This window comes from Lissotriton vulgaris, chromosome 1_1, assembly GCF_964263255.1.
Source record: "Lissotriton vulgaris chromosome 1_1, aLisVul1.2, whole genome shotgun sequence".
Lineage (NCBI taxonomy): Eukaryota > Metazoa > Chordata > Amphibia > Caudata > Salamandridae > Lissotriton > Lissotriton vulgaris.
In genome coordinates, this window is record NC_141685.1 from 1,676,279,182 (window position 1) to 1,676,295,018 (window position 15,837).

General features: G+C 42.7%; 1 protein-coding gene and 1 pseudogene across 1 annotated transcript in view; one reads left to right on the top strand and one right to left on the bottom strand.

Annotated features, from left to right (window-relative positions):
* CHCHD3 (coiled-coil-helix-coiled-coil-helix domain containing 3) overlaps nt 1-15,837 on the top strand; it is a 1,074,460-nt gene that overhangs the window by 178,028 nt on the left and 880,595 nt on the right. The window lies entirely within an intron of this gene.
* LOC147751052 (uncharacterized) lies at nt 9,002-10,151 on the bottom strand (annotated as a pseudogene).

A 15,837-nucleotide genomic window follows, 5' to 3' on the forward strand; every position in this document is an offset into this window, starting at 1 on the left:
ATGTGCAAGTTCCTTCCCTTATACATAGGATATATTATTTTGGGAAGGTCAATTGTCCTGTTTTGCGCTGCCTCTGAGGTAGTAAAGGGGGAGGGGTCAGGAGGGGTGGTTGTAGTGGTGATGGCGCTAGGTGTTGTGATTTTGTTATGTGTTGGAAGTGCATAATTAGTACCTCTATTACATATTTGTCTTTAGATATAGGTGTGAGTTAGATGTAATTCCTGCAGAACATAGTCCACATCCTCACACTAGTTAAATGTTGATATTAATTTGTTAGTGGTAAGTGAAACTATCGCCTGTTTTTTAGGTAGCATTGCAGATTTGGCTTGTTGATAATATGGGGAAGTGTTTTTTTGTTTTTTTTACAAAGGGAACGCCTAGTTTGTATATCATTAATGTTAGTTGTGGTTCTGGTTTGAGGCGATTTTCTTGGAGGTAGGAAGAAATTGAAGAGTAGTAATATTTGCAGTGTTTACGAAATTGAGAACATGATGATAATTAAAAAAGATAGAAAAAAACAGATATGCTTAATGAACATGATAATTTGTAATTATCATTTAAAAAAAACCTTTGAAATTCATTGGAAAACCATAGGTTTCAGGCAGGTTATAGTTAGGAATTATCCTTTAAAAACCTTAGAAATTCACTGAAAAAACCATAGGTTTCAAGCAGGTTATAGTTAGGAATTATCATTTAAAAAAACCTTCGAAATTCATTGAAATAAACATAGGTCTCAGGGGTGTTATAGTTAGCTGGACATTTCACTCATACAAAACCATTGAAATTCCTCCGTTTTAGTTAGTTGTACTAACTGTAACTCTCGCACCTGCAATTCACTGGTGATGATGTCACAAATTACATCATTAATGACATGTTCAGTGACATCACTCTTGACATCACTGGAAAAAAAAGTGAACAATTGCTGGACATTTCTCAGAATGGTTTTCGCTCAGGCCACAGCACTGAGTCTGCTCTCCTGGCTGTCATTGAACATCTTAGGCTTGCTCTGGTTGATGGATGTACGTCGGCTCTGATTCTTTTAGACCTCAGTGCTGCATTTGACCCGGTCTCCCTCCAGATCCTGCCTCACAGGTTGAATGAGGCAGGGGTTGTGGGCTTGGCTCTGATTGCTTTGCTTCCTTTCTCTCCAACAGGACCTTCCAGGTCGTGGCCCCCGCTGTTCGCCTCCACGCTCCATGCCAACAAGAGGAGTGGGAGAGGAGTTGGCCTAACAGCTAGGGCGGTCGACCTCGAATCTGGGGACTTGGGTTCGAGTCTCGGCAATGACGCTGAACATCCTGTGATTCTGGGCAAATCACTTAATCTCCCTGTGCCTAACACAAATGAATGTGTGTCCTCATGTAACGTAACTGGTACTATGTAAAGTGCTTTGATACCTGATTCGGGTCAAACTTGTGCCATCTAAAAAACTATATGCTCATGATACACAGCTGTGGGCTCTCTCGGATGACACCATGGGGGCAGCATCCAAGTTCCAGGACGATCTTATGGTTGTCGCCGAGTGGATCACTGCCAACTGTCTCCATGTGAACTCCAGCAAGTCAGAGGTTCTGTTGGTAGGAAAAGATCAAGAGCTGTTGGGAGAACGGGGGTGGCTGACCATACTGGGCAGTGAACCTATGTCACGTTTCCCTCGGAGGCCTCTCCGGATCGGTTCGTTGCTCAAATGGGTCCACCTATTGACAGCCTCAATTCTGAATTGCTTTAATAGTACAGAAGATTAAGGTGGTCAATCGGGGGAAGGAAATGAAGGGAACAGCGGGGGGAGACCTGAGGAAAGAAGAACACTTTATTATAGCACTGCTTATCTATACATCCAGAATTATAGTTCTCACTTTTTGTCATTACACAACTTCCCTATATACCTGTAAAGAAAATATAACACTTTTCTTGAGTGACTTCGTATAGGACGAGCAACACTCTTCCTACCAGCTTAAACCTTACTTCAGGCAATATCGGGAACATAAATCAGAGAATTAGACAGAGACAGTAAATAACCACCAACATCATAGGATGCTTTTCGCCTGCATTAATAACCTACCAATGTTGGCGCAAGGTTCCACCTCAAAAGGGAGGAAGGATGGTTTCTATGTACCTCCTCTCACAGATCCCTTGCTATAAAAGACAAACAAACCACTCAACATGTAACACAAATAATGTTTAGTAATCGATTAGCAAGGTGATAGTCTGCTCTGCATCATTAGATTTATAATGCAAAATGACTCTCTTTCACAGGAATTCTTTCACTGTCAAACGTTTGTTGTTTGGTAAATGAACAAGCAGTCAATATACCACCTTGTATTTTCAATAGTTCCTGAAATGCAGTTGACTTTTATACGTGGCTGAACACAACACAAAAGGTTCCTCCGTAGAAGGCAGTGGTACTAAACAAAGGAAAAAGCAGAGCTTCCTTACTAATCAAGTCTTGGTCTGCTCGGTAGCTAGATAAAGCGGAACACCAAACGGGATGAAAACGGGGGAGGCGGTGTCACTGACACCCTTACAGCACCAGGCAGGACAACCGCAGCAACTTCACCAGTTTACCGCGCATCAGGTTTTGAAATCAGGATAATCTGCGCCGATGTTTGTCTAACACCCGGCTTTCATAGCCCTCGGCGCTATGGGTAGCCATCACTTCATGTGTGCGCATGCGATGCGCCGCACAGGATTCTGGGGATTGTGGTTCCTTCCCCCTCCGTGTCTTCCAGGTTCATGGAGCCGCTGTTTCTCGGCCACCATGACTGTAGTGCTGGGTACGCTGCTGCGTACCTCTTCTAGGTCTGTGCTGGTTCTTCTCGCTGACCCGATGTTGCACCTGCCTCCAGCTGGGTAAAGTGTGTAACAACCTACCCCTAAGCAGGTGGTGAAAGATCTGGGTCGATTCAGCCCTCAGCTTTCAGTGTCTAACCAAGAAAGTTGCACGGACTTGCTTTGGCATACTGCGTGGGCTCAAACCGTTGGTTGGGTTTTTTGACCCGTCCATCAGGCAAATGATTATTCAAGCCTCCATTTTATCCAGACTGGACGATGCCAATGCGCTGTATTTGGGGATAAATAAGATCGAAACATTAAAACTACAGCAAGTTCAAAACGCTGCGGCTGGAACCCTTTTGGGTCTCCCTAGAACATGTCCCACCTCTAGGGCAACTCGTCGCTACATTAGCTGCCTGTTTCCAGCCGAGTGGAATTTAAGGTCCTCTGCACTGTGTTTAAAATTCTGAAATCCTCATCTCCTGGCATCCTGTCAAACATGCTTTCACTTTATTCCCCTCCACGCCAACTTCGCTCGATGGGACAACATCTGGCGACTGTGCCTCGAATACGGAGGGCGCGATCAGGTGGACGTACCTTCCGTTTACTGGCTGCCAAGCTTTGAAATGCTTTGCCACTGTCCATTCGTGCCATGGACAACTATATCACCATTCGTAGGGCTATTAAAACTCCTCTGTTCCCTTCACTTTAGTGCCTTTTCTGGTTCACTAGTCTTCATGTTCTGCTCAGCACTGGGATGCTTAGACAAAACATGCTAACATAACATATGGCAGATGTTACGAGAGGCAGTGCCTCTCATGCTGCAACTCCTAAAAGAGACTGCTGCTGTACTTTTCAACATCTGAACTTGTGTTTTGCCTCTGCTTTGTGCGTTACAGGGTCATGTTCTACCTCATGTGTGTTTGTGTTGTTACTGGGTCTTCTGCGGATTATGATCTGCGTCTTGGAACCCAGCATATACTTTGAGTTCTTAATTTTTTAAGCCTTTGACCTTTTTGGCATTTGAACCTCTACATGCGAGCTACAGATGCCCAATGTGTTACATCGTCAGTCAGTCTAGACCTGCAGATTTACACCAGTTGCAAACACCTGTTGGTTATAGCCCTATAACTTTTCTAGTTTCTTTCTTTCTCTTTACACTTTATTGAGTTTTCACACAAAGCAATACTGATCCGAGTAAAAAGACTATGTTTAATCCAAGCAAATTCGAGACAATGGAATATTGATATTATAATTCATAATTTCAAACATTATAATATGACAGTGGTGAGGGAAGGAATGGAGTGGCAGAAAAAAGTAAAAAAAATTGGTTTAGGGTGGCGTTCTTGAAAATGGTCATACCTTGAAGTTCAAAATTAAGAAAAAAAGGCATTCTCGTAAGAGTAGTCTACAGGCTTATGTAAAATGTTTCTTATCCCATACATTTCTAAATGTTCAGTTAGTGTAGGAAGAGCACTTGGCTAGTGTGTATGCGGTGTGTTTGTGGGGCGAACAGTATGGTTGAATGTTCGAAATCCTCCATAGAGAGGTCTATTCCCCAGCTCCAATAATTCATTCTTCTTTATATGTTCATGCATTTCCTCCCCCTCCGACAAAGACCCAAACATAAGGTTGATTCTTCCGTTTTGGATCAGATGTTTGTCATTTATAGACATCTTCTACCTTCCTACCTGCGTGTAGGTATATGTTTAAAATGGTATCCAGATCTTTACGAAGTGGGGCATTTTATCTGCTAGAATAACTGTTTAGTTCTCCATGGCATGTGCCATATTTTAAATAACCAGATGCCAATATGAGGGAAAAATGCATGTTTCCAATGCTGAGCCAGGGTTAGATGGCCGACCAACAGGAGGCATGAAATTAGCATTGCCAGTGTACTTTATTGGTGATAAATGATCTCATTTCATGGATGACCAAGGAGAACATTGCCACAGGATTAATGGGGAGGGCCAGTCCTTCATTATCTTTTACATGAGTAATCAAACTGGCCCAGTATGGTTTTATCCTGGATAAGTCCACCACATATATATTAAAGTCATTTGTGCTTGACTTTGTCTCCATCAAAGATCGGAGTTTCCCACTATGAACCTGAGTTACACTGACATCAGAACTAGCATGTGAGAATTTTAAAGTCACTGCTTGTGTTTGGTTCAAACAGATTACTTGTTTCTAAGCATACCTTCTTGCAAACTTGATATTTTTTAATTTGTGTATGATGGAGTCCTTATTTCCTAAATTGTGTTTACTAAATTGTGTTAATCATTCAATATTTTAATTTAAAGCATGGAATTTTCAAAGCACGTGTGCGTGATAGTCAACTAGAGATCTATTTCTTTCAACTCCCATCAGCACTGAAGACACCACCCACGTTATGAACACCATCCACTCCGGCTCTCCCTCCGACCCATGCCCTCACCACATCTCCCTCCGATCCATGCCCTCACCACATCTTCAACAAAGCCAACACCACCATCGCACCCCACCTCCGGAACGTCATAAACAACTCCTTCACGTCCACCACCTTCCCAGAGAGCTGGAAGCATGCAGAGATCAACGTCCTACTGAAGAAACCCACAGCAGACCCTAAAGACCTCAAGAACGTCCGCCCCATCTCTCTTCTTCCCTTCCCCGCAAAAGTCATTGAGAAGGCCGTCAATAAACAGCTGACAGCATTCTTCGAGACAAATGGCTCCCTCGACCCATCCCAGTCCGTATTTTGAGCCAACCACAGCACCGAGACCGCCCTCATCGCAGCAACGACGACATCAGGACCCTGCTTGACAGCGGGGAAACAACAGCTCTCATCCTCCTAGACCTCTCAGCTGCCTTTGATACCGTCTGCCATTGCACCCTAACAACCCGCCTCCACAACGCTGGGATCCAAGGTAAAGCCCTGGGCTGGATCACCTCGTTCTCTCCAACAGAACCCAGAGAGTCCACCTCCCTCCTGCCCCGTGGCCACCGAGATCATCTGCTGCGTACCATAATGCTTTTCGCTCAGCCCAACCCTCTTCAATATCTACATGAGCCCCCTCGCTGCCATTGCACGCAAACACAACCTCAACATCATCTCCTACGCCGACGACGCCTGGCAGATACTCTCCCTCACCAAAGACCCAGCCACCATCCAGATTAACCTCCAGGAAGGAATGAAAGACGTCGCGGAATAGTTGAAGCTCAGCCGTCTGAAACTGAACTCAGACAAGACGGAGGTCCTCATCCTCGGACCATCCCCATCCGCCTGAGACAACTCCTGGTGGCCCACAGAGCTGGGCACCGCAACAACACCCACGGACCATGCACGCAACCTGGGATTCATCCTGGACTCCTCTTTCACGATGACCAAGCAAGTCAATGCCATCTCATCCTCATGGTTCAACACCCTGCGCATGCTGCGAAAGATCTTCCGATGGATCTTGACCAGAACTAGAAAGACTGTCACCCAGGCCCTCGTCACCAGCCGACTGGACTACGGGAACGCCCTATACGCAGGAACCACAGCCAAACTCCAGAAAAGACTCCAGCGCATACAGAACGCAACCGCAAGACTCATCCTCGGCATCCCTCGCCACTGCCATTTATCTGCCCACCTGAGAGACCTACACTGGCTCTCAGTCAGCAAAAAGATCATGTTCAGGCTCCTCACCCATGCACACAAAGTGCTCCACGACATGGGCCCCGAATACCTCAACAACCGCCTCACATTCTACACTCCAACCCGCCAGCTCCGCTAGCCTCTCCCTCGCCACCGTCCCACAGATTCGCAGAAACACCACCGGAGGAAGATCGTTCTCCTACCTGGCTGCCAAGATGTGGACCTTCCTCCCTGCCCACCTACGACTGACCCAGGACCATCTCACCTTCAGGAAACACCTCAAGCAGTAGCAGCACCCCCCGCCCTTCAGCGCCTTGAGACCCGTACGGGTGAGTAGCGCGCTCTATAAATGTTTTTATTGATTGATTGATTGAACCTTCTGTCACCTAGAAATGTAGGGCTTCCATTGCTTATGATTTTTCCTACTGTATGCCATACACTGCACTTCCCCTTTTTAAAACAATTCTGATTGTATTTGACGGAAAGTCTATTTCTATTTCATAATTTTACCCATGCGACCTCCATATTCTCCTTTATCTTGTGTAGGTCTGGCTGGAGGGAACTATAGCTATTTAGGTGGGCTTATAATTTCTTCAACACAGTAAAGTGAGAAGTGCATAAAGTATTTCTTCCCCACAATATTATTAAAGTCATACCTTGTAGATCCCCTTCTCCCAAAGGTTATTTTGTGAGTTTCAGAGAAAAGGTACTGGTAAGTGTCTCTCATCCGCTCTCAAATTTGTAATGCTCGTAGTAGTAGGAGCCAGACAAACCTGTTTGAGAATCAGTGAAAATGAAGCTGAACACTTGGGTATACACACACAGTGATTAATGTGTTACAATTATATGATTGTTTACTATGCAGTGTTTGTCTTCAAATTATATAAATGATCAGCAGATAATATACAAAACGGGGAGAATTGCAGGTAAATATGGATCAGAATTCTTCACACATCCCTATTCTGTTAGTCTATTCCCTACGTAATATGTCTATATATTAATCTCCATCTAGCATCTAAGGCTCTGTCAGTTTCATAATCCTTAGTTATGCCAAGCTATGTATACTCTCCCTGCAGACCTCCTAAACTGACATTGGGTCATAAGTCGGAATCCGGTCCTTCAGCATCTCCTTTCAGCCAAAGGTCCACGTGTCTAACCACACCCTTGCACCAGTACTTTATATACCTTTAGCACTTATCATGTCTTATGAAGTGAGAAGGGGTCACTCATACATGGCTCCTGTTTTGCTACACAAATGTACAGACAATGCCCCTTTCCAGAATCATAGAAAATACGGAAACCGATGCTACTTCTTTATTCTTCCTTCCATGAGGGATCTCCACAAGGTCATCTCATTTGCAGCCACAGTTACAGCAGATGTATCAGAGAGTGAAAAGCTTTCATTTTTTGTTCTCTTTGTATGGTGTCTAAACATGGAGTTTTTAAACCAAGAATAGGACAATCAAGCACGCATTAATAGCATTAGCATTAAAATGATTAGTCCTCTTTTGTAGGTCCTGTGCCTATTTCACGCGATGCTTAGTAATACATTTAGGCATGTTTCTTTGCAGTCGGGTCGGTCTTGCATGTACCATGCATTATTATTTTTGTACGAGCCCAGCCACACACACGAGTGGCATTTCGATTTGCCTGTCAGCCATTGGCTTACAAGTGTTTTTTTGCGGTTCGCAGTTGCGTGGGTGTGCTGTCCATCAAAACCAGGGCGTTGTGTAGGGTTACATTGTCCCATTTATGTCCCCCCATTTAGCTGCTTGCACTGGGGTTTTAAACTCGTCCTGTTCTTAGGGTGCAAATGCAACGTAAGGATTAGTTTGTGACTGAGTACATGTGCGTTCTTTGATGCATTTACATTGCTTACACAACAGCACTTTAAGTGCTGGCGAATGGCTTTTTTGTTCTGGCAATGCAACATATTTGGGTTCTTTTGTCAGTCAAAAAGACACACAAAAGATACAATACTATTCGCCAATAGACCTTTTATGTTCATTTTGATTTACTCTGCTGTCATAGTAACATTTTGGATTTAGCAGTGGTTTTGTTTTCTTAAAGATGCCGCATAAATGCTAACACTTTGAAGAAAAGTATATACTATACAATATTTTTCTATGTATGCCATTCAAGTTCATCACTTATAACACAAACGTTGTATTTTGACTCCATTTCCTAAAACACTTTTATGAGCGTACAGCATAACTCGGCTAATGCGATTTGTTCAGGAAAGCGCCTTAATTCCAATTTACATTTTATTCTAGTGCAAAGTTACTTCATTAAGGGATTCTCTTTCTGGGTCAACTGGAGGCAACTAACACAGTTACCCATTCACACACATGCTAACAAAAAAAACAGACATATTGGCTTTTTTTTTTTTTTTAAGTAGTCTGGATTGTTACTCGAGTGGGAACAAAAAGCCACTCTGCTTTTGCAATGCTTTAATAACTTAGGGACTTCATTTTTAATTGTTTTAGTGCTTTAACCCCTTCACTGCGCGCGTCGGCCAAAGTCCGTCGAAACCTCGGTAGGGCTGGGCACATCCGTTAGCTGACACGGGCCGCCCACTCATTAAAACCGCTGCATCGCGATTAAGCGGTTAACTTAAGTTATGGCCCCTTTGACAAGCAGTGGCAACTGTTTTATAAGATGTTCTTTGTCCATCTGAGGCCATGGTATGTATTAGGGTGCCCCTGGGCCCTTAACTATTCAGGGCAGTTGTGATATAACTGTGGCCCTGTGACCAGTAAGGTGACGTGAGTTGTGCTGTCTGGCGCACCTTTGCCATAAGCTCAGGTTGTCCTGCATATAAGGATAATCCCAATCTAGATCCCCATTGCTGTGAAAAATGCACATATCTGCATTTGCCATGTCTCGAGGTTCAAAAGAACCTTCTCGTGGTCATGGCGTCATCTATGGTGCTAGTCCTTCTGCCCAACCTGCTAGGTTGTCAGTAAAAGTGACAGCTCTTTTCATGTTGGGCACTATTTAAATGGGCGTCAGATCATTGCCTGAGCGCACAGGTAATAAATGTGCCATGTCTTTCCTCAGTGTCATCATCCCAGCCAAATCAAACGTCCCCTTCCTTTCGTCTGGACATGCATGTACCCCTTCAAATCTTAATCTGTTCAACTCTCGCTGCCTCCCTCGTAATATCTGTGCTGCCTTGCTACTGTCTCGCCCTCACAAGCATATGTGAGTGTTCCTTGTCATGGCCAACAATGAGGGACATTCTGTTAACATGCTCTGTTATGTTGTCCAGTTCCCCTACTTATACTTTATAAGATCTTTCTGACCTTCCATCTTCTTCACCTAAGATGGTATGTGTAAGGAGAAAGTCCTCTGATCTTTCTTGTCGAATGATTTGTGACCCATTTAGGGCCCTCCGATGCCACAAGGGCACTTCCTACTTTTTCCAATTTGCTCTTGTGCCTATCTGTCCATCCTCCCGGACCTTGGAATACTTGCCTTTTACACCCACCTCTGGTCCTGGGGGTATAAACCTCCAGTGCTCTGCTGAAGGTGTTTTTGGTCTAAAAGCTAACTTTCCTGTCCTATTTTCATACTTGGGACTTGAATCGTTTGGACAGCTTTCTGATCTCCTAGCATCATCATTTCCCAATGTGTACTTTGACCTTTGGGTGCTGACTTGCACCTCCATCTTTCCCAGTAAGGGAGTCATCTCATCTTTTAAATGAAGTGTGAAAGTAGCATCTATTGATCCTACATACTTATTAGTGTCACCACTTGACATCTTCCGAGGTGTGCTGGCCATTCAAGGGTGTGGAGTTATCGGGACATATTCACCATGTTTGGAAGAAGATTCGAATTGTGGTCTGTACTAGGGGTCTGCATATCCCGCAACAGAGGGATGTGAGGTGGTGGGAAGAGAGTTTGATGTGCTAGACTGCATTGTGTAGATGACCTGTACCTTTGCATTGTATAAACTCAATTGCGTATCGTGGTAGGGGGGTGGAAGAGTCGAAGTAGGGGTCTGGGTCTTTGTCTCTGACTCCTTCGGATTTCTTTCACAGAAGACCCTCCACAGATCTAATGGGGTCTTCCTTTGTTCTAGTTTATTTCCATTGTATGTACTTAGTAAGAAGGTGACTATATGTTCTAAAGTATTATCGAATGAGCCCTTTTCAGGCCAGGCATATGCAAGTTTTGATGTTGCCTTATGCCACTCTTTACAATATTTCTCTATCCTTGCCTTGTCTCTAGGGAACACCTTCACCATGTGTTATAAAGGGTCTCCATTATCCATCCGGTACATTTAGCCTTGTTTAGTCTTATATAAAGGCATAACGTGTTCCTACTATGAATATTCAATTTTTCTAGCGATATTCCGATTTCAAAATGTTATTGTACTTTCTGTTATATACCCTTATCTCCTTCATGGGGTATTTCCTTACTTCACATAAATCGTTGTCAGGCCATGGAGATGGACATGGGTAGCAGTGGGCTTTACAAGCTCAAATACATTACATACTTATCCCTATTCTCTGTAGAACTTCATTCATGCATATATTTGGGGCTGGAGCATAAGTGGATTATTACTTGATGCTATTGACACAGACATAATCGTGAATATAGACAACTATTTGTGGAATCTGTGGGTTATTGTTCTTATCCTAAATTCCACACTGGAAGGTCCCTAATAAATGTGTCAAATAAAAGATCTAACGCATGGTATTCGTTTGCGATTATGTTGGGGTGATCATGCAAAGGGAGCCTGTGATTCCACTGAAATGTTTCTATTTCAGTGTAATCTTTTTATGGACACATGATGGCGCCAGTGTCACCCATAAACAATGAATCTAAATATCTATATAAGGACCATTCAACTTGGATTTGCCCTGTCCTGTGTGTTTGGTAGAATGTTTCCCTACTTTCAGTATTTGTTCACCAACTATGCCAAAAATATTAATTATGTCTTGGTGCACCTCTTCTTTGACTATATCATTGGTGTGGGGGGTTCTGGGAATATGGTGGCCTATGTTTAAGCATCTGTACTGTAGTGTAGTTCCTATTTTCCCAATAGGCCCTGCGCATTGGAATAACATAAACAGTAGTATCGACGTAGAAGTGCGGATCTTCCAGGCCTCCACTGACTATGCTAAACTTAATTGGGGTTGTTACCAACTAGCTCAGAGGTCACTGGAAACTTTCTTGACTGAAATAGGAAGTGATCAGCTTCCCTGGCACAGCCAAGAAGGGATTCAGTTTTCCAACAACCGTGCAACATGACAACTTTGCTCCTCAGATCAAGAGTCAATCTTTAGGGTCGTGTGAAACAATAGACAGTTATTTTACTCAGTCAGTGGTTGTGCAGTTTACTTTCACAATATGTAGAGAATAGAGAGACGGGCGTTGTCACTAAAGGGTAACATTTATTGAACAGTCTTTCTTCTCGTACAAGAGAAATGAATTGCCACAATTGCAAGACTTGTTATTATAAAAAGTACGTACAGTAAGATAAGTATTGCGAAATAATACTGTAAAAGCATTGATGTGGTTTCTTAGCCATACAATGGTTTAAAAAGAATAAAACATATATACATTCATATATACATTAGGCTAAAATACTCAACTGGTGCTTCTAACTACGCCTACCCCAGTGTACCTGACCTAAGCCTAATACTTGGGAGGGGAGTTAGTAAGTAGCTTTAAGTTAAGTTGATTTTGCCAAGGTTTGCTTCAAGAATTCTCTCTAAGGGTTTAGTCAACATCATACCTCTGGAATAGAATGATGGAGGTCTGGTATCTCCTTCAATGGGTCGATATCCCAGTCACCCGCAAGGGTAGACTAGAAACGCCGGAGCTGGATTTCTCTGCAGGAGAAAGACAGCGTCTCTTCTCAGCGCGTCGAGGAGGAGGAGGAGGGGCAGCGTCCGCGGGCAGCTTGCATCTGCTGGGCTCTTTGCTGGGGACGGCTGTTCAGCTCCTAAGTTTACCACACCATAGTTCGCTAGTTAGCAGCGATAGCAGTAGCGATAGCAGCTATGGTATCATCAACATGACAGCTTCTTCAGCGATGGCATTGATAGCTTCAGCAACACAACAGCGAGACAGCGCTTGCTTAAGGCAACGTTGGTAATATTTATACCTGAAAGGTGCCTTGTTTGACGTAAGTTTTTGGACATAAGACGTCAATAAAGATTTCACTAGGAAGTGATCGTCTATCAGTGCTCATTAGAGTTCTATTACTAATCAAAACACAGCAAGCGGGGATTTCCAGGTTGCTGAGTTTTTATCTTGTTGAAGAACTCGGAGTGTTAATCTAGGAATCTCAGATAGTAACTTCTGCTATGTCATTGCACTAATTGGTTGCAAAGGAAGTGGCAGAGAAAGCTATTCTGAAATGTGGCTCTGTTCGTGTGAGGCCAGAGACGAGTTTCTGAATATTGCACTTGAACAGTTATGCCAATATAGGGAATAAATGGATTTATAGCCGAATAGGGGCATAAGGTCACAGTATCGATCAGGGTCCTAGATTAGAACGCAACAGTACTTGGTGATCGTTATCTGTTCTATTCAGGCTACTTTCCTCACTGCTCATAGAGGTGGTGCTTCTGATGGTTATCTCGCCAATCGGTTGAACAATTGCGACTATTGTTAGTGTGTGATGGTGATAGAGCGCGGGCTCAACTGCTCAACATACTCAACTGGGCCCATATATCTATGTATACATTAAACAGGTAATCCTACAATCAATCAATTGGGTTTTTTTTTTTTTACTATTTGGATTTTATACCATTTATCTTACCAATCCAAGTCACCGATACCTTTAGTCCTAAAGGATAAAGGGAGTTAAAGAGAGAAATAGGTAGCAATAATAAAATTTAGCATTTCATAAATGACCACAAACTCGGGAAAGGTTTAAAATCTTTACCTAAGTAAATCTTTGGAAAAGTTATAAAACATGGAACATAAATTAACTTCTTATTCTATTTTAGAATAATGCAGATTTAAGAGAAACATTGCGAATGATTTGGAGAGAAAAATGTTGTTAAGCATTTAAAACAGAGGTTGGGTAAGAGAAAGGGAAAAACAATATAATGACAAACCCACCCTTTATAGTTACCTAGAACGGTGTGATGACCAACCCTGGTCACAGGCTGAATCAAAGAATAAGGATCCCAGAATACAGGTGCCAGCTGAATAGAACAGGTGCAAGCCAGAATCAGGACAGGTTACGGACCAAATTGGATCAGGACAGGACCACCTCAGGCTAAGACTTGCACCACAGCTAAAGTTCAAAACGCCAGCGTTGTAAACCCTCTCTGCAGCTAACAGTCGAACCCCGATTGGGTCATCGATCTTCTCCCCAGAACCCCGACTGGGTTATCGAATCTTCTGACGGAGTGCTCTGCCAGCAACTTTGCTCTCGATTACCTATTGAGTGTGTTGGATCAGTGATAGGTCAGCTATTCGGACAAGTCGGACAAACTAACTAGCTAAGCCTACCCTAGTTATACTATTTTTCAGGTCAGTGTACCACCCCCAAATGTCGCAAATGTGTGAATTCCACAATTTTATTGGACAAAAAAGAAAGAGGAGTAGCCATCACAGCATATTTTTCTTGAAGCAACTTTTCAAATATGTGTTCAAGTCGTTCCCTCCCATAACTTTATCTACCCATGTTCTTTTATTCCGCCCGGTACATGCAGTGGCTCAATTAACTGATCACAAGATATTTCCTAACCTTTTAACGAACAATGTGACCTATTTATTTCTGCTAGTCATATCATTCTCTGCAACAAGTTATTTCTCTGCAGAGGCCTATGTTCCTACAGGGCCCTATGTATAATGTATCCCATTTTTCTCCCTATCACCACCCTGGTTTATAGGGACCAAGGTGAGACTTGATGATGAAGCATGACAGCAATAGGGTGTGTGATGGTCCTTTTTGGGTTGTCTTTCTTTCGGGAGAAACGGGCCCAAAGTCAAGAAGGTAGTAATAGGCTTTTCTGTGGTAAATTTGTTTTTTTTTTTCAGCCATAAAATCCAAACCTACTTAGAAAGTGGGCCAACTCCTCTTTATTAATTCTTTGGGGTTACTCCAGACGAGCTAACCGTGTGACCCAGAAAAGAGATTTCCTTCTTGCCAAAACAGCATTTATCAGCTCTCAGATCAAACCTTTGAATTTCAAATGTTTTGAGAACCTCAACCACTTTGTCATTATATTCCTCCCAGGTTCACCCAAAAATCAAGATATCACCTCGTAAAAATGTGCTCAGAGTCCCCTAACAGTGAAGTCATAGCCCATAAACCTAAGCCTCAGTAACCAACCAAAATGGGATGCGTACAAATTTGAATACTCCAAATGGTGTTCTAAATGATGTAAACTCAGAACACTCTCTTCCAATTTCACTTGATCATACACAGACACCAGTTTTATTGTTGTACAATATGTAGCACCTTCTAATACTGCTAACAATTTAAATATTGTAGGAAGAAGAATTTCATCAACTTCTACCTCCCTACTCAGAGATTGATACACAACATTATTTCACAGAACTTATTTTTTTTAGCCGCTGCTATAGGTGCCAAACAATCTGACCCCTCAGTGGGCACAATGACACCTGCCTCACACAGTCCAATGCCTTTTTCACTGCATCGTGCATCTTCCTCTTTCACTGCATCTGTACCTCAATTGGTATATTCTTCACTTGGCAAGAAACTTGTTTGGCACCATCTTTTACACAAATTCATTGAATGTAATTCTTCAGACACCCAGTTTTCCCTCGAAAACTTTAGGAAATTTCTCTTCAAAATCTGCACACACATTGCACACCCCAAGACAATACATAGGTATTGCTTCTAAACCTCCAGTCTAAAATTTTGATTTAAAGGGATGCCTAATTCATGTTTGTGAGTTGAACCTAAAGTACAATCCATGTTGACCAAAACATACACATTGAGCCCAATAAATATATCCTGAAACTTCATACATGCCTGAAAATGCCTAACCAATTTGTTTTATTTTCCACCATATATACCTCCTGTTTGAATATCCATCTTGTAAAGTCTGCACATATGTTTTAGACACTGCATAAACTTGTTCAGAAGTAATGGGTATTTGGGAACTTGAATCCAAGATCTTTCTCGCAACCCTCCGCTCTCACCACTTCAGACGTATGCTCACATGAATTGCTCACAAACTGTAGAACAATTTCATCACACAATTCTTTCATGGAGTTTTTCTGTATCAATGTTTTCTTAAATTCAAAATGTCCCCTTCTACCACACCCATTATAGGTTGCCTTAAAAGCAGAGAAACCTTTGCCATTCTCCATGGGACCTGTTTTACCACATCTGAAACACGGATCCTTGTAAAAAGGTGTCTTTTTTTCATTAACCATGTTCTAGTTCCTTGTGATAATGAAATGTTAGAGGAGATACTTTCCACCCCTACCACATACCTTCTAATAGT